Source organism: Xenopus tropicalis, chromosome 10, assembly GCF_000004195.4.
Source record: "Xenopus tropicalis strain Nigerian chromosome 10, UCB_Xtro_10.0, whole genome shotgun sequence".
Lineage (NCBI taxonomy): Eukaryota > Metazoa > Chordata > Amphibia > Anura > Pipidae > Xenopus > Xenopus tropicalis.
The window spans coordinates 41578895-41603916 of NC_030686.2; the positions used below are offsets into that span (position 1 = coordinate 41578895).

The following is a 25022-nucleotide window of genomic DNA, read 5'->3' on the forward strand; positions in this document are numbered from 1 at the left end:
TGGTTCAAGAATAAAAGGTTAAATGGCAGAGTGAATTATCTGCTATGTAAGCAGTGTTATTTAGGTATAAGGAGTACCCCATAAAACTAATGACAATATCTGCTATCTTCTAGGCAAGCATGAACCCTATTGCCCAGTTTTAACCTGAATAGCTGCCCCCATTACAACACAGCTGCCTATTCCTATCAAATAGCAATGCTTCTGATGAAAGCACATATTTTTGACCAGTCCATGGTAACAGTTGATTATGCATAATAATAGTCTTTTAATAAAACACCGCCATTGTAACAGAAACCTGGTATAGGATATTCAGTTGCTGAAGGCTTAATGGCACATATCAAGCCATGTCTTTATCTTGAGACGAGGTAAAATACAGTATTTGCTTTGGAAACGCTGTAGGCTGACAATGGAGTAAAAGTACAGTATATATCTTTATAAAGGCTTTAGCAAGGAAGGCATTCAGCCATTACCCTTTAGTGCCGCGGCACTTGCAAGCCCAAGAGAGGACCTTTTGAGTATAAAATTGCAGATTGCAGTAATAAGCCAGGACTTGCAACTGATTTAAGCGTGTGCTTCTGATAGAGCGAGTCTGGGTTTTTTTTTAGTTCCTGGGCCGTAACGGCATTGGTTTTTTGTGTTTATTGCTTCCCTCATCCCAGGCAGTAATTTCAGATCCGGCAAGGTGTTATTAACCTCATATTGCAGCCATGAACACGCAGTGCCGGTGTCAATAACTGCGAAGGAGCCATATTGATAAGCAGGCGGGATGGTGCTGCCCACTCAGGCTTGAAATAAAGCAGATGGCTCTCCCGGACTCTTTCCTTCTGCCTGAATTCAATCTGATTTTTATTTTCCTTTGCATAATAAAACCTGAGTGTTTTTGTGGCTCAATATGGTATCCTGTATATATCTGTATATTATTATTTCAGGGCAAATAGCTATTTCTTTTTATCTTAATGGAAGTGCTGAATTACTTTGGGTTTAATATAAGGCGTTCTTTTATAAATAATGTGCCATGGATATTTAACCGTTAGAGGATGCCAGTGTGCAGGTTTTATCCTTAATGCCTGTGTATGATTTACAGAAAGCAAGTTTTTGGTAAATTGAAAATCATAGCACAGAGCTTGGTTGGAGAAGATGGGTTTGCTTCATCACTGCAGGCCATTATTATTGGGTTACATCACCCAGCCCCACCCAAACAGGAGATAATCCTACCTTACATAGGGACGCAAATAATAAAGTTTAAACCTTTATGAGTTCCCACACTGAGGGCAATTATAAGGATACCAGTGTTGGAAAAGGGGCAATCATGTTGGATGAAATCTTAGGCAACAGTCTCTTCTCTCTCTTAAGGTGGCCATACACGGGCCAATTCTAGCAAATCATCCCGTGTAGGGGCACTAATGACCGATATCTGGCCTGAAATCGACCAGATATTGATCAGGCAGGTTAAAAAATTTAGTCGCATCAGGGACCGCATCAACGAGCCAATGCAGGTCCCGATCCGACTACATTTTTTAACATGCCCAACTTTGCCTATACCCGTCGTTCTAATTCGATCGTTTGGCCTCAGGGCCAAACGATCGAATTAGCCTGGATTCGCCCGATATTGCCCACCCGTAGGTGGGGGATATCGGGAGAAGATCCGCTTGCTTGGCGACATCACCCACCTGTAGATCTGAAGGTGTATGGGCACCCTCCCATATAGATTGTAAGCTCTACGGGGCAGGGACCTCCATCCTCTTGTGTCTTTGACTCTTAACTTATTGCAACTGTATCTTGTATTTATTTGTGCTTATTGTAATACTTTATATTTATCTATTTTAATACCCCTGTTTATATTAATGTATTCCACTGTACAGCGCTGCGTACATAAGTAGCGCTTTATAAATAAAGTTATACATACATCTTTATGCTCACCACCCACCCACAAACCATGCTTGGCACTTTGGACTTGTGGTTTTGGGCCGGTCCATGTATCACTAGAAGTTGTGTGCCCCTTCCTAACTTCTGATGCCCATTCAGTGAAATCCAGAGGAACAGAAGACCTTCCTGCAGTGATAGTTGAATAGATATTCCTATACTGTATCGGTTAAATGACAAATATGATTACCGATGCTGAAGTAAATGAACCTCTGGCCTCCATAATTCTTTACTTCTATCATGTGCTGCATGCTGGTATCTTGTATACAAACACGAGTCCTTCCCTTCCTATAAAACAATATAAAGTCAAGTTAGGGAAAAATAGCTCGACTAAATTAAAAGCTTGCCTGTTTGTTTGTGTTGCATTTTACAACATTGATCAGACTGCAGACATATTTGTAAAACGAAATTAAAGATTTTTGATTACAAATGTAAAAAAAAAAAATTCAAGAACATTCACTATATTTTTCAGCCAGTGGCAAAAAAGTAAATCACAACAAAATCATTTAAAATAGGATTGTGTGTAATTGAACTGTCAGCCATATACGGCTGTTTATAGATAATTAAGCATGAAATATGTGACTGGTAGAAAGTACACAGACATGAATAAATTAAGATTTATTTATCCATAAACCAAAGTGGCTATATTTTTCTTACGCTCTGTGTGCATTTAAATAGTGACAAAACTTTTACAATTATAAAATGTTGCTTTCTATATGTTTCCTATAAGTTGCTATGTGAAATTCCTAGGGGAATGTATGGCTCCTGCTGGCTATAGTCATTATCTAATACTGTAAGATCTGCTCAGACAGGGAAGGATCATTTTCTATCATACCATCCGAAATGGTTCCACCCAAAATGGTAAACTTTCAACCATGCAGTTGTCCTTGTACTAGTCATATTTTCAAAACTGAAATTATTTGTACCTCTGTTATAAGTGTCCCCCATCCTTCATTAGGACATGTTGGGGGGTGGGGGGTCACAAAGTTTAGGTAAACATCAATTGCTTGTCTATATGGGAGCGATTTGAAGCCTGCGCCCCTGTGCTCTCAGACCGACTAAACTCTCCACATTATACCATCACACTTAGTGACAGTTGAACAATGAATATATTTATGTGATTATATCTGTTCTGCCAACTGTTCCTCCAATCTACCCTATTGAAGGGGAACACCGGCTTCCGAACGAAAACATGTTAAAGAGCCCCACACAGCACACAAACCCCTAATATACCTATCCCTGTAATCTGTTCCTTCAAAAAGTAGGAATAAATACCATTTGTATATGCTGAAATCCAGCTGCAAAACAGTTCTTCTCTTTCTGCATCATTTGAAATCCTGGCAGGGGAGGAGGGACTAAAACACTGATGTTATAAATTGTAACAACTTCTCCACAGCTTACAGACAGCATGCAGGAACTACATAACCCACAATGCATTGCACTGGGATATTCCTTTCCTTATTGACATCACGTGTGCAGGGAATTGTGGGATTGGGAGGTTGCAGGCCAAGGACAGTCGACTATTGTTACATTTTATTTGAGTGTCAAAGTAGTCAGCCAGATCAGCAGGGGAACAGGGGGCGGGGCTTAGGGAACTGTTCCAAACCATATTACAGGTATCGGACCCCTTATCCAGAAACCCGTTATCCAGAAAGCTCAGAATTACGGAAAGCCTGTTTCCCATAGACTCCATTTTAATAAAATAATTCAGAATTTTAAAACTGATTTTCTTTTTCTATGTAGAAATAAAACAGTACCTTGTACTTGGTCCCAACTAAGATATAATTACCCCTTATTGGGGGCAGAACAGCCCTATTGGGTTTATTTAATGGTTAAATGATTCCCTTTTCTCTGTAATAATAAAACAGTACCTGTACTTGATCCCACCTAAGATATAATTACCCCTTATTGGGGGCAGAACAGCCCTATTGGGTTTATTTAATGGTTAAATGATTCCCTTTTCTCTGTAATAATAAAACAGTACCTGTACTTGATCCCAACTAAGATATAATTACCCCTTATTGGGGGCAGAACAGCCCTATTGGGTTTATTTAATGGTTAAATGATTCCCTTTTCTCTGTAATAATAAAACAGTACTTGTACTTGATCCCAACTAAGATATAAATTATCCTTATTGGATGCAAAACATCCTATTGGGTTTAATTCATGTTTTATTGATTTTTTAGTAGACTTAAAGTATTGAGATCCTTATCCGGAATACCCTTGGTCCCGAGCATTCTGGATAATGGGCTCTATACCTGTATTACATTAAGAATCATGAAAAGGCTGCATAGTCTTTAATTGATGTATATTGCAAAGTTGCTTGATATTATGTTTTATTTTTCAAAAGGCGTAAGTTTTGTTTGGGTGGAGTTCCCCTTTATAAAATGGTTTTTGTTTTTGCTGAACTCGTTATGTTTGCGCTCTGGGTTTCCCACAGTGAAGGCAGCTTCAGACACCGAAAAATCTTGCAACGCAGCCAACAGCGCCGGTGTGTATTTTTAGTCCTACTTTGTACACAACAATGCAAAATAATCAGGAAACGTGCAAAGCAGAGGGCAGAATTAGTATACATAATACATAATCTTCATTAACAGAGGGAGTTCCGTATTCAGCTTCCCAGAGACTTTGGCTGAATATATTAGCATGAAAGGTGAATGGAGCCGCAGCGGATAATTATACCAAATAATTATACAACCCCTGCAGTACCACCACCTCACACTGTTATCCTTTGTATTTATTACCCAGCCCCCGCCAGCCTTTTTATATGAAATTTCTTTATAACCCATTAGGTATTAGTCAAGTAAGCGGACGGTTGGGGGGTAGAAAGCTTTTGGCAAAACCGTAAAAGGAAAAAGATGATGTCGCAAAGGAAAATATTACATTGCTACAATTTTAGTAAATGTATAGGTGATATAAGCAATGGCCGCTGGGGTTGGGCAGCAGGCCTAGAGTAGACAATGCCCCCTTATTAAATATAAAGGTGCCCATACACGGGCCGATTCTAGCTGCCAATATCGGTCCCTTAGACTGATTTGGCAGCTAATCGGACCGTGTATGGGCACTACCGACGGGCCTGCCTGACCGATATCTGGCCTGAAATCAGGGAAAATATCGATCGGGCAGGTTAAAAAATCTAGTCGGATCGGGGACCGCATTGGCTCGTTGATGCGGTCCCCGAACTGACTTTTCCTATACCCATTGTGATAATTCGATTGTTTGGCCCCAGAGCCAAACGACCGAATTAGCCTGGATTCTCCCAATATCGCCCACACGTAGGTGGGGGATATCGGGAGAAGATCCGCTCGCCAAGGGAGCGGATCTGAAGGTGTATGGCCACCTTAACTCTATTTAAAGAGGACATTTTGTGTGAAACATAATTTTGTGCCAATGAATTGTACTCATCTAAATATGGAATGTGCTTTAAAAAGGTTTCAGGGTGATTTATTGAAAATTTTTCCAAAAATCCTGCCCAACTGTTCCACTTCATGCTGCCTCCTTTCCCAGGCTGTGTAGGCGGCACTCAGTACACTGCAATGTAGGATAAGAACCAATCAGCAGCTAGGCTGACCTGATAGGGAACTGAAGTCTGCCTTTACTAGTGTGACTGCAGGGCTGTGATTGGCTATCCCCCTCCTACTGTGCTCCTGGCCGGCACTGTTAGGACACACCCACTCTCACTTGAAACACAGACAGGGACCTGAGAGGATCTATAGGGAGCTCCAATGAAGAGGCCATCTTTACAGATAGTATTAATTTTTAAAGCAAATTGAAACCAGCTCCATGTAGTATTCATAATTGCCCACAGGATTGGAGAATTTTTTGTTATCCTATATGTTATTTTATATGTCTTCATAAGGGATCTTTCTAATTCAAGTTAATTATCATTGGAGCTTTCCATTTTGAGGGAGACTTTATCTACTCCCATGGTTGTTGGCAGACCAGGACTGGCAATCTGTGGATTCTGGCAAATGCCAGGTTGTGTGGTTCTCTATCTACTTTGAATTCCAGGCCCTATTTTAAAGCCAAGCCCAGGCCTGGCAGCAGGTCAAATCTTCTTCAGTAATCAGAGACTATTGGTGGCCATCTGTCATACATGGGGCAGGGTGCCAAGTACAAGAAATATACAAAAAAATCCATCATGATGTGCAGAATCATTTCCTCGTATATGGATGGCATAACATTAGAGGTCTCCTGCTTCAACTTGGGCCTAATTGTACAGTAAAGTAGCCCTGAAAACAGGTAGCAACAGGGGGGGCAGTTTGTGATGACATGTGGGGCGGGGCTATGAAGTGGCAATCAGCAATTGTACACTTAAGGCAAGTGGGCTATTGCCTATTGCCACTTCATAGCCCCACCCCAATTTTGGAGTTTTCCAAACTGGGAAAACCGGGGAGGCAGTTTTGACCCAGACAGCCTTCCAAAAACCATGCTGTCCAGGTCAAAACCGGATAGATGGCAACCCTAGTTGTACGTATAGGACATCTGACTGAGCTTTAGAAGAAGAGCAGTGATCCCCAACCAGTGGCTTAGGGGCAACATTTTGCTCCCCAACCCCTTGGATGTTGCTCTCAGTGCCCCCAAACCAGGGAGTTATTTTTGAATTCCTGACTTGGGGGCAAGTTTTGGTTGAATAAAAACAAGATTTCCTACCAAATAAAGCCCCTGTAAGCTGATAGGGTGCATAGAGGCTGCCTAATAGCCAATCACAGCCCTTATTTGGCTCCTTTTTACATTTGACTGGGGCTCACGAGTAAGAAAGGTTGGGGACCCCCAAAGTATTGGGTAGATGATGTGTGTCCTTTTTCATAGCTGTTATACAGAGAGATATTAGTAAGCCCTGAGAAGGTAAAACCAGGGTTATTGTAACAAGCAAATACTCACCAACCAGCCATAAATGAAAGTGCCCCAGCAATGCTAATGAATTGAATGCAATCAAGAATCCATTATGAATCAAAGCTGCTTTAATTAGTTCCATATAAACTACCACCGCCTCTAAGCACAGTGCCGCAGCTACAGTGTATGATTTTATCCCTGTGTGTGTTGCACTGCTTAGCAGGTTAGCACAGCCCTGCCAGCTCTACGGACTCAACTCACTGTCAGTGATAACAACTCCAGCCTTCTGGCTGCATAAACATGTATAGAGATATTTGTGGAAGGAGGTCACTCCTCACCCAGGGCTGCAACAGCACATACAAGCCGAACGATTTAAATATATTGAATGATGTTATTATTCTCCCAATTACATTTCATATTCCATTATCTTCTCCCCTTGCTCCATAAAACCTGCCTTATAGCTCCTCCTCTTGCTCCATATACCCCTCCCTATAACTCCTCCTCTTGCTCCATATACCCCTCCCTATAACTCCTCCTCTTGCTCCATATACCCCTCCCTATAACTCCTCCTCTTGCTCCATATACCCCTCCCTATAACTCCTCCTCTTGCTCCATATACCCCTCCCTATAACTCCTCCTATTGCTCCATATACCCCTCCCTATAACTCCTCCTATTGCTCCATATACTCCTCCCTATAAACTCCTCCTATTGCTCCATATACCCCTCCCTATAACTCCTCCTATTGCTCCGTATAACCCTCCCTATAGCAATTCCTATTGCTCCATATAATTTCTTTTATTTAGAACTCCCAACCTAAGACCTTCATGGGTCCAACAACAGCTGAACTGCCAAAAGGGGTACCCCAAAGCCTGCTACACCCTAGATGGAGCCACATCTACATGACAGCCATGGTTGTCTCTATGAACTGATGCAGTACATTGATGACAACACAGCTGCACACCAAGCTATACGGCCTTCATTATTTGCCAAGAATTCCACATATAAAGATTGAGGACAAATATTCTGCGATTTCCTTTAGGGATTGTATCTCCTCCTGCGTTGCTTTCTCTGCGCCGTGTTTATTCATCTGTACGTGTTAATGAGCTAAATACAAAGCACTGTTTCCCAACGAGCTGTTAATGACGGTGATTAGGGAGAATGGGATTAGAGATTAATGTCTCCGTGATATTGCTCCCATACTACTGCTGGGCTGCGGGCGCTTCCGTACAGGTGGAAAGTAATGGGTGGGTGCAGATGGCTGAGCGATAATTAGACAATGACAGGTTAATGAGTCTGGTCTGTGCCATTTTATACTTTCTGTTGAATAAAAAGCTCTTCTAGGGAAAATCTGGCTTCATGTATTGGTTCTTAGAGGGGCCTCCTTTATTAAATGGGTACAGCTTACTGTAGGCACAGTACTGTAGATTCTTCTATATGTTTAAATCAATACACATGAGTAGGAGCTGCCATATTGTTTCTCTTAGTACAGTATGAGGGTTTAGTTTATTGTGTGCCCAGAACATATCTTCTCTAGTGATGGGCGAAATGTTTTGCCAGGCATGGATTTGCGGCGAATTTCCGCATTACGCCATTGACGGATTGTTTTGCAAAACAAATGGAAAAAAATTGCTGCAGAAAAATTCGCCGGGCGTCGCAAGAATAGTTGCGGGCCTCAAAAGAATAATCATGGGAGTCAAAAGAATAGTTTCACGTCTAAAAATTGTCGCAAGAATAGTGGTGAGCTACAAAAGAATAGTCACGTGTCAAAAGAATATTTTTTTTGCCGTGCAACATTTTCGCCACTTCGCAAATATTGCGCCGTTTCGCGAATCTTTCGGCGAAGAGAAACAGGACAGATTCGCTCATCACTAATCTTCTCTGTGTTTTTGTATTTACTCAAATGGGTTGGAGGTAGGGTTGCCACCTATGGGGTGGTTTAATACTGCCCTTCGGGTCGAGGGGCAGGCAGTGATGTCACTTGGGGGCAGGCAATGAAGTTACAGGCGGGGATATGGGTAGGTGGGATGATAGGAAATGGGCCAATGGAGTGGGAAAAGGGGCAGGGGAAATGGGCGGAGCAAAGGCATGCCTGTCCTAATAAGGCATATTCAGGCAGTATAGAGGACTTCACACTTGTCATAAGAGCTCACCATCATGGAAAGAATCTGCAACGCTCAGTGCACTCTGGGCAGCTGCTAAGACACTGAGCTTAGGGGTCGTCACAAATGATAAAGTAGAAAATGAGGTTGGCCTGAAACGTAAGCTGATGCTACAGGGCAGATGATTACATTCTGATTGCTAATTGCACTGATTTCTGAGCTGCAATGTAGTAATTATCAGTATTAATTATGAGTCAGCCTTATATTGTGACATTTAGATTCTGTATATACAGTGTATTGTGCGACGGTCCCTAAGATCAGGTAAGTAACAGCAGAACAGAGTGCATGCTGGGAGTCAGCAGAAACGAAGATGGGGGGCTACTGGGGCATGTTTGGGGGCACAGATCTTCCCTGCTAAAGGGCTGTGGGGGACTTGGGCTGGTACAGAACCCAGAACAGAATGTACAACATTTCTGACTTTTAGTTAGGCTTTAGTTCTCCTTTAAAGAGGTGGTTCACATTTAAGTTAGCTTTTAATATGTTATAGAATGGCCAATTCTAAGCAACTTTTCAATTGGTCTTTGTTTTTTTTTATCTTTTATAGTTTTTAAATGGTTTGCCTTCTTCTTCTGCCTTTTTCCAGCTCCCAAATGGGGGTCACTGACCCCAGCAGCCAAAAACAATTGCTCTGTGAAGCTACAATGTTATTATTACTTTTTATTACTTATCTTTCTATTCAGCCACTTTACTATTCAGATATCAGTTACTCTCTCAATCCACTCCCTGGTTACTAAGGTAAATTGGACCCCAGCAACCAGATAACTTCTGAAATTCCAAACGGAAGAACAAAATTAAAACAATAATAAAAAATGAAGACCAATTGCAAATTGTCTCAGGGTAACACTCTTAGTCAGGCGAAGGAGGCTTAAATCATGGAGCTTCCTGGAAAATACAGATGCTTTTGGAATGGGATATTTTTCCCTTAGCATATACTGCATTGCTTATCAGTCTGGGCCCCACTGGGACCTATATAAAATATATAAAGTTCAGAAATTGGTGTTTAATAAACCTTTTCCACTTTTGCTATTGGGTATTAGAATACTGCCTCAATGTAACTGCCATTCCCTTAATACCAAAGAGCTAGCAGAGTAAAGGGACTGCTCAGGCAGGGACAGGGTTAATGGCCAGCAGCCGCCGGTTCTGTAATTGACAGCGGGTCGCTGCGCTCGCTTGGAGTTGTTATCCACTTGTAAGGGGAAAGGTTATTGATCGTGAAAGCCTGCGGGGACGTGGTGACCGTAACGAGACGCGCACAGGTTACTGCCGCTCCCCCGCCATTTAATTCCCAGTTTGATAAAGGAGCGATGGCTTTTAAGGAAGCTGTCGAGCATCTGATGGGGGCGCGTTAAGTAGTTCTTTTAAAGTTGCGAAACTAGAGATTACTGGGCCCCACAGCAAATTCAATTCAGCTCCCCAAAACATTGCTAAGGTGACTATTTCTAACAAGATCGCTCATTAATTAGGGCTCCACTGGCCCCCTATACTGCTGGGCCCCCTATACTGCTGGGCCCCCTATACTGCTGCCCCCCCCCCCCCCCCCTGCAACTGCAGGGTCTGCTGCCTGTAGTTACGTCCCTGGTGAAGATAGCAGCTAGAAAAGGATCACACGGTTTCTAAACTATGTAACATTTCTTTAGACTTTCAAGGTTCTAACCCCCCTTTTGTTGTCAAAAACGTGGCTAGGGCCCCCACTCTTAAAGGAGAAGGAAAGGTACAAACTCAGTAAGCTTTATCAGAAAGGTCTATATAAATACAGCCATACGCACTCACAGAGTCCTCTGTCCAAAGAAACAGGATTTCTTGTCTGTCTGTTTTCCTGTGCCAGAGACATGCAGCTCTCTCCCCTCTCCTGCTCACCCCTCCCTCAAGAATGCCAAGAACTCACTCCCCCCCCTTAGGAATGTGGATCTGAGCCAATTGGCAGGAAGTTGACTCGTAGGGGCACATTTACTAATCCACAAATCCGAATCCCGAACGGGAAAAAATCAGATTGGAAACGAAAATTTAGCGACTTTTTCGCCGCCGTCGCGTTTTTTCGTAGTTTGTGTGATTTTTTCGTCGCCGTCACGACTTTATCGTATTTTGCGCCACTTTTTCGTTGCCGTCGCGATTTTTTCGTATTGAGCAATAGTAAACGACGGAAAAACCAATCCAATGTTTTCGCAACGGCGACAAAAAAGTTGCGGAAAATATACGATAAAGTCATAATGGCGACGAAAAAAATCACGGGACATGCGAAAAAGTCGCGATGGCTACGAAAAACTTGCAAAAACACCGATCATTACGAAAAAAAGCGTTCGGGCGCTTTCGGTCTGTTCCTGGATTATTAAATCTGCCCCAAAGTCTTACTAATTGAGCATGTACAGGGGTCTTGGTCTCGGTGCAGGAGTGAGGCATTATGGGAACTTTCTTTACAGAGCTCAGTGTATTTCTTTCCTATGAGGCTTCTGATCAGCCGAACGGGAGAAATATGGGGAGACTTAAGGGCACTATTGAGACAACTGCCTCAATATGCCTGCAGCTTGAGATTAACTCTTTACTAGCCTTTCCTTCTCCTTTAAATAAGCATATAAGCATTCACCCTAAGGCTAATGTCACATAGAATGGATCCTCTACTGGTGAGAACCACCCAATACTTTCTTTGCTTCTGGTCAAGAAATGTATGGAAACACTTCGCATTTTATGATATCATCATTGCAGTTTCAGCCTTATCTAAGCTGCCATTGTCCCTCTGGTTATCTGTCCAAAACCTTTAGGGCTGTGACAAACGGGGAGATTAGTCCGCGCGCAACAAATCTCCCCGAAATGCCATCCCACCAGAGAGAATGTAAATCGCCGGTGGGATGGCATACGCGGAGCCCCGATTTGCCGAAGAGAAGAAACTTCCGTGACTTCGGCAAATCACTGCGCCGCATATGCCAACCCACCTGCGATTTACTGATATAAGAGCGCTATAACTGGTACTCCCCAGTAACAAGCACAATTTGTCAGGAACAACCATAAGTTTGCTAAAAGCCATACCATAAAACATAGCCCGGAGAGGAAGCAGGTGTTTCTTTCTTAAATTTGGTGGAGCACTAATTTATTTTTCTTTGACTTGTTCTTTACCTAATCTACAGATTTAAGTCTGGTCCTTCCCTCTCCCCAAATACTCTGCACCAAGCCTGGACTGGCAATCTGTGGGTTCAGGCAAATGCCAGAGGGGCTGCTGTAAGGTGCCATAGACAGTCACTATTTATTGGGCTGGGGGGGCTGTTTGGGCCTCTGGGTACTTGGAATGCCAGGACCCAGGCCCAGACTGGCAATCTGTGGGTTCTGGCAAATGCCAGAGGGGCTGCTGTAAGGTGCCATAGACACTCACTATTTATTGGGCTGGGGGGCTGTTTGGGCCTCTGGGTACTTGGAATGCCAGGACCCAGGCCCAGACTGGCAATCTGTGGGTTCAGGCAAATGCCAGAGGGGCTGCTGTAAGATGTGCTCTCTCTCCGCACCTTATAGCATGTATACTGTAGCTTCTCAGCTGGCCATTTAAAGATAAATGGAATCACTGTCTCATTTGCCAAAGTGTTCTCCTGGCAACAGGCATTAAAACACAGCTGAAGATTCAGCGCAATCTTTCATTACCCCAAGAACTTGTCAATTAAAAGAAAAACAAGACAATTATGGCAGTAATTTTTCCCAAAGAACGCAATCTGACAATTGTACCTTTCTCTGTCCTCAAGGAAAGTTGATGGGTTGAAGGAGGAGTATAAATTGTCTACTGGCTATAGAAGGACAAAACATGTTGTCTAGCCCACAATGCGGTATTTTGCCCAGAACATAGGAAGTGTGTGTTTATGGGGCTATTGGAGCAGTTATAGGGAGGGGTATATGGAGCAATAGGAGGAGTTATAGGGAGGGGTATATGGAGCAATAGGAGGAGTTATAGGGAGGGGTATATGGAGCAATAGGAGGAGTTATAGGGAGGGGTATATGGAGCAATAGGAGGAGTTATAGGGAGGGGTATATGGAGCAATAGGAGGAGTTATAGGGAGGGGTATATGGAGCAATAGGAGGAGTTATAGGGAGGGGTATATGGAGCAATAGGAGGAGTTATAGGGAGGGGTATATGGAGCAATAGGAGGAGTTATAGGGAGGGGTATATGGAGCAATAGGAGGAGATATAGGGAGGGGTATATGGAGCAATAGGAGGAGTTATAGGGAGGGGTATATGGAGCAATAGGAGGAGTTATAGGGAGGGGTATATGGAGCAATAGGAGGAGTTATAGGGAGGGGTATATGGAGCAATAGGAGGAGTTATAGGGAGGGGTATATGGAGCAATAGGAGGAGTTATAGGGAGGGGTATATGGAGCAATAGGAGGAATTATAGGGAGGGGTATATGGAGCAATAGGAGGAGTTATAGGGAGGGGTATATGGAGCAATAGGAGGAGATATAGGGAGGGGTATATGGAGCAATAGGAGGAGTTATAGGGAGGAGTATATGGAGCAATAGGAGGAGTTATAGGGAGGGGTATATGGAGAAGTAGGGGGAGTTTTAGGGAGGAGTATATGGAGCAATAGGAGGAGTTATAGGGAGGGGTATATGGAGCAATAGGAGGAGTTATAGGGAGGAGTATATGGAGCAATAGGAGGAGTTATAGGGAGGGGTATATGGAGCAATAGGAGGAGTTATAGGGAGGGCTATATGGAGCAATAGGAGGAGTTATAGGGAGGAGTATATGGAGCAATAGGAGGAGTTATAGGGAGGAGTATATGGAGAAGTAGGGGGAGTTATAGGGCAGGTTACATGGAATTGTAAGAGGGGTTATAGGGAGGTAAGGGAAGCAATAAAATATCAATTCCAAGTACATTTTAGGAATATATATAATGTAGTGGAATTCAGTGTTTAAGTGCCAGTTTTTCAAACAGTAGCTGTAGAGAAGGCTTGCGTGGAAACCATGCCAGGAAACTGACCAACAGAGCGAGCATTCAGAGCACAATACACCTGATTACTGTAATGGACTTGTGCAATGAGCACTTATAGATACACGCTGGAAACATCCTGCTGCCTTTGGGCAATTTAACACCAGATTTCAGGATTTCAAGCAGCGCGGTACCTGTGATGGGCTCTTCAGAGTCTGTTTATAATTGCCTTGGTATTAACCACTTCATGGGCAAAAAGTTGCGCAAATCACTGAGTAGATAGCCATTGAGCTGATGAAGCCCCCTTCTCTAAGTAACAGAAACATCGGACGTTCTTGCCAATGAAAGAGTTAAGTGCCCGGCAGAGTGAGCAATTCCCATTTATCTGTTATACGCACATTGCAACCTGCTGCGTCTCTCCTTCCAGCAGATTCGGTACCATCATGCTTTGCTGCTGCCACTCTCCCTCCTCGCTGCGCTGCAATTACAACCCCCACAACACCTGCCCCAGGCTCTGAGTTTGAATTACTGGTCGCACCACTTTTTTTTTTTTAATCTCAGGTTTGTTATAATTTACAGAGAATAACAGAATCTGAAGGCTGACTCGCTTCTAGGAGCTGTCAATACTTGTAAATTCCATAGTAATGGAACATGATATATAAACAGGTATGGGATCCCTTATCCGGAAACCCATTATCCAGAAAGCTCTGAATTACGGAAAGCCCATCTCCCATAGACTCCATTTTAATCAAATAATTCATTTTTTTAACACTGATTGCCTTTTTCTCTGTAATAATAAAACAGTACCTGTACTTGATCCCAACTAAGATATAATTACCCCTTATTGGGGCAGAACAGCCCTATTGGGTTTATTTCATGGTTAAATGATTCCCTTTTCTCTGTAATAATAAAACAGTACCTGTACTTGATCCCAACTAAGATATAATTATCCCTTATTGGGGGCAGAACAGCCCTATTGGGTTTATTTAATGGTTAAATGATTCCCTTTTCTCTGTAATAATAAAACAGTACCTGTACTTGATCCCAACTAAGATATAATTACCCCTTATTGGGGGCAGAACAGCCCTATTGGGTTTATTTAATGGTTAAATGATTCCCTTTTCTCTGTAATAATAAAACAGTACCTGTACTTGATCCCAACTAAGATATAATTACCCCTTATTGGAGGTGAAACATCCTATTGGGTTTAATTAATGTTTTATCGATTTTTTAGTAGACTTAAGGTATGGAGATCCAAATTAAGGAAAGACCCCTTATCCGGAATACCCTTGGTCCCGAGCATTCTATATAATGGGTCCTATACCTGTATATGTATATAGATACACACATATATAGGTTTTTATTGAGTGAATGACATCCTGTGTCTGTGAGGGTGCCAGGGGTGTCACCAAACAGGACAAGGGTGGCATATGATGGCCCAAATAGCAGCTTTTATAGCACAATTCTCTTGCCTTTCATTACAGAGCAAATGTTACCAACATGCAGACATGAAACATATAAGTTGACTAAAACATTCATTTTGACAGGGGGAACAAACTCAGGATCTTGAGCTGGCCATAACAACAAAACCAATGTGGAATTTCCAAAATAGCTGTTCTCACTGGTCCTAGAAGATCTACTTTAAGTCCAGCTGGTGCAATGTCCCTTCCATTTATTAGTTGTAGATTCCCTCATTCTCCTTCAGCCACCATGACACACAAAGGAAAATACAGCTGGTGTGCCACAAAATGTGAAATTCAGTGAGGAGGCTCAATCACAATGGTGTAGGTTTCGCCAGGTCTACAAATTGGTACCATGTAGAAATAAAAATCCACTGGAGAGCCAAATGCGTACTGCACCAGAGGAAGGACCCCAGCGGTCCGAAACATGTAGTGCTATGCATCTCTGAACTAATAAACAACACAGAACGCATTTGGCTCTCCAGTGGATTTTTATTTCTACATGGCACCATGACACACCCCTCCGCAACCCATTTACTATGCTCTAACCTCCACCCAATTTATGGCATAACCTAATGCCGCCCACTCTCTGACACAGGCCTCTCCAAATCACCACTTACTGCTCTCTAATCCATCCTCTCTCGAACAAACCCTACCCACCTACTAGTCTCCCCTCTCAACCATTTTCTGGCACATCCCTACATATTCTTTGATACAGCCCTACCCAAAGCATCACCCACCATTGTCCACTCTCCACCCATTTTCTCAGTCAACCCAACACTACCCATTCTCACCCAGTCACCCCAAAGCACCACTTACTCTTCTCTCTACTCCACTATACCCCACTCTCTAACACACCTTTAGCCACCCAATATTGTCCCCTCTCAACCATTTTCTGGCACATCTGTATACTACCCATTCTTTGACGTAGCCCTCAAAGAACCATCCATTCTTATCCCTACTTCACCCACTTTCTAACACATCTCTAACCTTCCACTATTGTCCCTTCTCCACCTTCTAGTCTCCCCTCTCAACCATTTTCTGGCACATCCCTACATAACTTATTCTTTGATACAGCCCTTTTCTCCACCTACTTTCTAATATACCCACCCATCATTGTCCACTCTCCACCCATTTTCTGAGTCACCCCAACACTACCCATGCTCACCCAGTCACCCCAAAGCACCACTTACTCTTCTCTCTACTCCACTATACCCCACTCTCTAACACACCTTTAACCACCCAATACTGTCCCCTCTAAACCATTTTTTGGCACATCTGTATACTACCCATTCTTTGACGTAGCCCTCAAAGAACCACCCATTTTTCTCCCTACTTCACCCACTTTCTAACACATCTCTAACCTCCCACTATTGTCCCTTCTCCACCCATTTTCTGGCTCACCCCAACACCACCCATTCTTTGGCACAGTCACCCATTATACACCAGCACCAACTCTTTGCCTATCCTCCAAGCTACCCACTTCTTCGTTCTTTCTTTCTCTACCCATTACTATCCCTGAGACAAATATGCACAATACATTCTGGAAGGGGCTGAGGCAAATAGAAGCATGTGCTTCAGACCCATCTATAACCTATTCCTAGATGTTTGTCTCACTTTTGGGCAATGGAAAGTTGAAACCCCACTGATGCCAGATGTTGTATTGCATGGCAATGAGCTCAGTTTGAGAATTAAAATGGATAAATGTCCCACCTACAGCAAGAAATAAAAGCCATGGTGGGCTACAATCCACCACCTCCCGTTAGTAATAATACCGGAAGGTCTACATGAAATAGAATCCAAAATAAAAGAAAATCAACTTGAGGAGCTTTCATTCCTGAAAACCACATCCAGCTTGTCTGTGCCTAAATCAAAGTACTGCATTGTCTCTGCCTGAACAGCAGCCAGCATTTACTTGAATGCCAGCCCATAAACGGTATATTTTTTTTTTTAAAAATGACAGAACGGTACAGTTTTAGGAGTCCTTAGAAGAACGACGAGTGTTCTTAGAAATAATTGGCAGGCCAGGTAGGTGAGTTGCAATTGCTACAGCTGTCAATCACACTGCTGGAACCTTTCTGCACCAATCATCACTGAGGGGTGGGAGTCCGTTTACTCTGGGGTTTGTCATCTAAAATAAAACAGATTGGCCAGTACAGGCAGGAGGCAATTACCTAAAAGGGTCTGTAATTAAGAAGCAATTAAATCTTCCCAAAGGCAGATTTTTCTCACTGTAGGCACCTGATGGGGGTCAGCCACTGGGGTACGCCCCCCACCAATTTCATTATATCACAAGTAATTGCTTCGCTTAAGTTTGTTCAATTGACAAATACACACATTTTGTTGCCGGTAGTCGCGGGCTATGTTAAAACTGCAACAATGACATCAAACAAATGCTTTACAGGATATTTATCATGCGCTGACTGCGTGTAATGCTTATAAATGACTTTAATAAAAATACAATATCAGTTAAGCATCTGTGTATATTCATATTATGCATGTTTAAGTTCCAAGCCAGACAGGCTGTATGGGTCGGCTCTTACCCACGGGAGCCCAGCCTTCAGATGGGCTTAACCATATAAGTGCCAGAAACCGTCAGGATAGAGAGAGATAAGGGGATTACTGCCGGCACTTGGATTTTATAGGATTAAATCAATCCTCCTGGCTTTGCAACATCCAATTGTCATGAACCCATATTTAATAAAAGGGTCAAAAATAAATACACACCGATATATTAATCTAAACCCATTAATTAGATATAAAGATCATTAAGATATTTAAGGGCCAAAAGCACAAACAGAACCCGACAGCTCCCCGTAAAAGTCATTTTAAGCTGGGGGTTTAGTTGCACCTTACCCAGTGCAGCTTCCAAGCAACATGGATAATCATATTTCCTATGCCTCCCAGGTAAGATTGAGAAGTATTTGCAGCCAGAGAAAGGGTTAAACAAGGATTTCACATAAATTGGATTTATTTATTGCTTTTTTCCTATATCAAAATCAAATAACCTATTTTCTGCGTCTACGACTGGCCCGCAGAAATTGCAGGGGCTTCTACTATCTTAGCGAGGATTTTCTGCCCTGTGAGAAAGAAGAAAGAGAGTGGGGGAAAAAAGCATATTCTGCGGAGAGAGAGAAAATCTTCTGCCTTTAATTGCTGCTAGAATAAACCCGAGCAAGTGAAAAGGCATCTTAAATCCAAAATGAATAAGTACATCTCTTAGGCATCTGGCCTGCAGTTAAATCTCCTAATGCACCACTTTTCTCCATGCAGTCCTAATTTAGCTGTGGTTTATGGAGAATTAAAAAATAAATAAATAAATATCTGAGCAGAGCCATGGCTGTCCTCAAAGGGCAAGTTAATGGAACCGCTTGTTGTTTAAAGGAACAGGAAACCATGAATAGCCACGAGCCAGGGTTAGAGTTGAATTTAACCGATATCTGGTACTTAACTAGTCCGTCAGTGTTCTGACCCATAGAGGAAGCTCCATTACTGCATTCCAAAAAGACCCAAACAAAGGTAGGGGTAGAATGAGGTCAAGTGACAGTGTAATGACATGCCTTCAAAAAAATATTGCAACCTGGCTTGCCCGCTGCAGATATTTTGCAGCTGGCATACTAATTTTCAGCCAGTAGTGTGGCTATAAATGAAGCAGTGCCCATGGTCCTGGCCACTGGGTCCCCCTGTGTGCCATTTCTTTACGTTTTCTAAATATATATAATATAAATGAAGGTCCTGCTTTACCCCTAATCACAGCCTCAAGGAGGGAGTAAAGGTACAGTGCATGGTGGAGTGGTGTTGGAGGCTGGCACCGGATTAGACACATAGAGGTAGGAGTTTGTGACTTGGGTGGGGGCCCTAAGGTGGCACCCTCTGTGTGCCACAGACACCCCAGAGATTACATCACTGAGCGGAGAGACGAAAAGGCACTTCTGGCACTGCTACCAGCATTTCCCATCACCAAAGGCCAGAACTAGGGGTAGGTACACAGGAGAGGTACATGCCTCGCCCATCATGGTTTCCTAGGCACGTGCCTCTTCTGCCTACTCCTATTCCGGCCCTGCTCCTTGGTCCTGTCCATGACTTCAGCATGCTCCTAATCCTCTTTTTCCTTTATATCTCTGGCTCAGCCCAGCATCCTCCAGTGACATCAGAGAGGTAAATAAAAAGTGATGGTGCAGCAGGTCAGGTTGGTTTTGGGTTAGAGAAAGGGTGAGTTCGGGTCACAAGCGGTCGGACATTTTGTTGACGCACTCATCACAAGTGCGCACCTGAATCTTCGGCAATTGTTATTTGACCGCAACTGCATTTCGCCAGTAAATGAGCCCTGCAATGTACATATAGCCGTCTATGTGAGGATCAGACTGTGAGCCAGAAGCACTAGAATAAATCCCTGTCTGAGGAGCATAACTCCCGCCACTTGGTTCCAGCGCCTGAGCATGCAGAATCTATAGAATCTTCTCAGTGGGCCTCCTCTATTGCTCTTTCCATCTCCACAGGCTCCCGAGGCCTAAGGAAGAAGTAAACAACCCAAAACACATGTGACAGCTCGCACCTCACCAGCTGACTCTCGACAGTGTCCTGAAGCACGTTCCGCCTGCTTAGCTCAGGACAGAAATAAATGGCCCTGGAAGAGCCGCAAAGCCAATCTGAGACAGAGGCTCGATGTCGGCGTGTTATTGGCGGGAATCAAATACAACTTGCTCTGAGGTGACAGCGGTCTGTCAAGCGTGACTAGGCCGTGACCTTTCATGAAACGACTTATAGTGTAATTATACCGCTCTGGCTGTGTTGGTACAGGGCCACGTCACTTTGCCCGCCGCAAGGTCAGAATTATTGGCATTTATAATCCTGCTCGTTAGTCAGTAAAGAGGCAATCATAATGAATGAAATGGCGGGAAGGCTTTCCGTACGGAGCACTAATCCCGTCCAATTGCAGCGCGGCTTCCGCTCGCACAGGGCTTCAATGGAGAGAGATTATGTACCCAGGTGCCCCACATCCTTCTGAAATATGAAAATATTCAGCATTGCTTCCCTTTGAAGGTTTAAAGGGGAAATAAACATTTTTATTTTACATATAACTAGGAGGCTGATTCAGGGCCGCGGTACAGCTTCCCATGTAAAGCAAAGCTGCTCACTGATATCTCAGTTGACTAGCTCGTTAACCACCGGCCCTACGGCCGCACAGGCTCCTGTTTGGTACTGAAAGGTCAAAGCTTAAAACTATATTAAGAAATGAGGCAGTCAAAACAGCGTATAAACTGACATTTAACAATGAAGAATACAGTAGTTCCACTGGGGATACCTGTGGGTACAGTATGTCCTCCCTGCCCAAAAATATTGTATGGGCTGCATGTATTGGGGTGCAACCACATTTTACTGCTGAGGACCTTGCCTTTCTTACCCAAGGTTCAGGCCAGCACCATGGAAAGGGTCCACTACCACAGTCTGGGTACTACCCAGCATCATCTGGGCCTTCTAAAGCTGGTAATATAGGATTATTGCCTGAAATGGCCATCTTGTTCTGGGTGATCTCAGGTCTATACAAATGTTTGGTCAAACAGTTGGATTATATAAGGCACCTATACAGGCCATTGAGAGACCACGGCATTTTTATACCAGTCTGATAGACTGTCGGAGAGCCCATACATGGGTGATTACCTTCGTCTGTAGGAGCCAAATCAACAGTTTAAATCTGCCAAAGTGCCCTTGTATGGCCAGCTTTAATCCCTTCCTGGATGCCCAAGAGATATGTGACTGAAACTCATATGCACTCCATCTCACCTAACATAGCCCTCAGATGTAGAAGCAAGGTCCCCATGTAAAATGGTAAATTGAGGATATATTTCTATTGGGTCAGTGGTGGTTAAGCAACCGTCCAGGGTCTGGGTATCAAGATCCATCATCGGATCAAAGCAAATTTATAGAAGGTCCAGAGAAGTTGCAGGAGCACCAAGAGTAACACACATGCCCCACTGGGAGTGGCCTCAGATAACAGGTTATGTCAAGGTAAGGTGGTCATACATGGGGACAATTCTAGCTGCTGATATGGGCATGAACAATGGGCCTGCCCAACCAACATCTGGCCTGAAATCGCCCAGGTATTGATTGGGCAGGTTTGATATTTCCGTTGGATAGAAGACCACATCGGCTCGTTGGTGCGGTCCCTGAACCGACGGCACCTATACCCGCCATTCTAATTTGATCGGTTGGCGCCAGGACCAAACTACCAAATTAGCCCGATATTGCCCACCTGTAGGCGGGGACATCGGGAGAAGAGCCACTCGTTTGGTGACCTTGCAAAGCGAACGGATCTTGCCGTGTATGGCCACCTTTAGAGAAGGCTGAATATACAACTCTACGTACCTCATTGCAAATATGACCAGTGCCCATACCCTTGTGAAAAAGTGAATTGACTACCATGTAGGTGACTGGGGGATATCCATGTACTAGGTGCAAAGGCTGCAATACAAGAGAAATTGTACAGCAGCACCATGTACTGAGAAAACAGTTTTTAGTTTGATTTTGGAAGTTGAAGGGGATTCTAAAGTAAGTTGGAACTATCACCATCTTGCCCCGCTACATCCGACTCTCCTGCTGCTCCCACTGAGCCTACTATGGGCAGGGCCCAGGGCAAAGACTTTTATCCGATGCTGCTAAAGATAGCTCTTATAATAAGTTGTCTCTACCCACCTTCTAGAGATGTTTTCCGTCTGGTTCCAGCAGAGCGAGGAGCCCCCCCAGGGGTTGGCATCGGCGCTTATGATCAAAGTGTTTTGTCGTGTCACTGAGATCTAAACATGGAAATGCTTTTTAGATCTGACGTCCTACATCAACTACTTTCCCTTTCTTAATTAAAATGTCAAAAAAAGGGGAGAAAAACCTCGACTAACAATAACCACATTAAAGTCAAATTACTTACTTTTTAACTTAAAAACGGCTATTTTTAATTTTTGAAGGAGGAGCCCACCTCCATAATAAATATTGGGGGGGGGGGGCACTGTGAATAAGACATACACAATCCACCATGATTTTTACTCTTTGCGTCCTGCTCTGTGCATAGGATTGCTGAAGGTCCCTCTCCAAAACGGAGTCAGACGCCTGCAGCCTCCCGATTAATATGGTGCTGCCTGTAGTCGACGGTGTTGTATTAATGAAGGGTGGATTTAGGGAGGCACATAGGCCTCTTGCCCCCAAAGCTAAGGAGAGCCAGTGGGTGCAGGATACAAATGAACCTTGTACTTACCATATGGCCCTCACCATTAATCATGGGGCCTCATACAACTGTAACCCCTTTTTGGCTATTATACATAAAAGTCCAGGTACTAATAGGTTAGAGCATGGGGTACATTTCAAAGGATGGGCCTTCGCTAGGTGAAAAGATTATTATGGAGGGTGTTGTTGAACTATACCTCTCACTGTCAGATGTAAAAGACGATCTTTTGCAGTAAACTCAAACATAACTGGTTTATTGTCCAAGGGTTATCAATACTCACAAATGCAGATGGAATGGGATTATTAACCTTATCGGTCCCTACACTACTAAGTTAGCAGGGCTAACACCCCATTAATTTTTATTTTCTACTCACTTACCCCGTGTTCCCCAGTAGCAGCTGCCAAGCCTTGCCACTCACTCACTAAGCAATTCCCAAAATGCCTTGCATGTTCTATGATTAATACTCCTATTAAGGAAGGAGAATGCCAGTGGTTTGCAAAGCATTGTGGGACTTAGAGTCTTGGCTGAAGGAGAGATGACTATTGCTACTATTACTACAGTGGTATATGTAGTCAGGAGCAGCAGTGCAGGGAATGGCAAAGGACATAAACAAAGGAAATTAATAATGTGATTAATGTAAATAGGAAAGTTGCTTAGAGCAGCTGATACTATACTATACATAAGTACTGAATATACCCTAAATCTAGGGGGCACCCTAGGAGTCACCACTCCACAAAGTTAAGCAAGGGGGGCAAAAAAAATTAAACACAACGATGAAGATAACATACAAGGGGAATTTAAAAAAATGACAGGCAGGCCAATGTATTAAGTACTGACCAGGAGGCCAGATGGTACTGAGGCAAGCCCAGGGATGCAGGAACTCTGGCAACAGCTATGGATCAGGATCAGCCCACGGTGTCTCAGGATAAGAGAGTCCAAATCACATCAGGATACTGGAACTAGAACCAGAAATCATTATTAGTGAGCCGGGTGTAAGAATGAGAAGGCCAGTGCTAATGTACCGCAGTGCCTGCTGGGAGGGGTGAGCAAATGAGATACACCTGCTAGTAAGTGTGGGGCAGCTGGGAGTCATTAGCAGAGCCTGACACTGACAGCTAAGCCTATAGTATAGTATAGTATAGCACAAGCACTCTAGCAGCCTGCCTCTGCAGCACAGGGGTAGGGAGGGGTAGGGAGGGGTAGGGAGGGGTTGGGAGGGGTTGGGAGGGGTAGGGAGGGGTTGGGAGGGGTAGGGAGGGGTTGGGAGGGGTAGGGAGGGGTTGGGAGGGGTTGGGAGGGGTAGGGAGGGGTAGGGCAGGGGCCTGTAGTGCACTAGGTCATAGGTTCAAGCCCTGCAGGTGCCAGATGTGGTGCTATGCCCTCCACAGAGTTGCTATATATTAGGTACCTATCTAGTGCTACCAACCCCTGTTTCTGTAGGGAAATGAGAGCAGAGCAGGCAGTAACCCTTCCAACACTTTCCCCTGTCTCTGTCCCTATATATTAGGTACCTACCTAGTGCTACCAACCCCTGTTTCTGTAGGGAAATGAAAGCAGAGCAGGCAGTAACCCTTCCAACACTTTCCCCTGTCTCTGTCCCTATATATTAGGTACCTACCTAGTGCTACCAACCCCTATTTCTGTAGGGAAATGAAAGCAGAGCAGGCAGTAACCCTTCCAACACTTTCCCCTGTCTCTGTCCCTATATATTAGGTACCTACCTAGTGCTACCAACCCCTATTTCTGTAGGGAAATGAGAGCAGAGCAGGCAGTAACCCTTCCAACACTTTCCCCTGTCTCTGCCCCTATATATTAGGTACCTACCTAGTGCTACCAACCCCTATTTCTGTAGGGAAATGAGAGCAGAGCAGGCAGTAACCCTTCCAACACTTTCCCCTGTCTCTGCCCCTATATATTAGGTACCTACCTAGTGCTATCAACCCCTATTTCTGTAGGGAAATGAGAGCAGAGCAGGCAGTAACCCTTCCAACACTTTCCCCTGTCTCTGTCCCTATATATTAGGTACCTACCTAGTGCTACCAACCCCTATTTCTGTAGGGAAATGAGAGCAGAGCAGGCAGTAACCCTTCCAACACTTTCCCCTGTCTCTGCCCCTATATATTAGGTACCTACCTAGTGCTACCAACCCCTATTTCTGTAGGGAAATGAGAGCAGGGCAGACAGTAACCCTTACTACACTTTCCCCTGTCTCTGCCCCTATATATTAGGTACCTACCTAGTGCTACCAACCCCTATTTCTGTAGGGAAATGAGAGCAGAGCAGACAGTAACCCTTACTACACTTTCCCCTGTCTCTGTCCCTATATATTAGGTACCTACCTAGTGCTACCAACCCCTATTTCTGTAGGGAAATGAGAGCAGAGCAGGCAGTAACTCTTCCAACACTTTCCCCTGTCTCTGCCCCTATATATTAGGTACCTACCTAGTGCTACCAACCCCTAAGTAAGTGTAATAGTTGAACCTGGGTAGCAGTGAAAGTAATATGACATGTATCATATATAAA

At 43.8% G+C, this 25022-nt stretch overlaps 1 long non-coding RNA gene across 1 annotated transcript; it reads right to left on the reverse strand.

The window, feature by feature from the left end:
* Positions 1 to 17070: 17070 nt before the first annotated feature.
* LOC116408020 lies at positions 17071 to 23492 on the reverse strand. Its single transcript, XR_004220674.1, has 3 exons — positions 23337 to 23492; positions 21977 to 22077; positions 17071 to 17414 (listed from the first exon to the last, which is right to left on the reverse strand). It is a non-coding gene; the product is annotated as an uncharacterized LOC116408020 (long non-coding RNA).
* Between the last annotated feature and the right edge of the window lie 1530 nt (positions 23493 to 25022).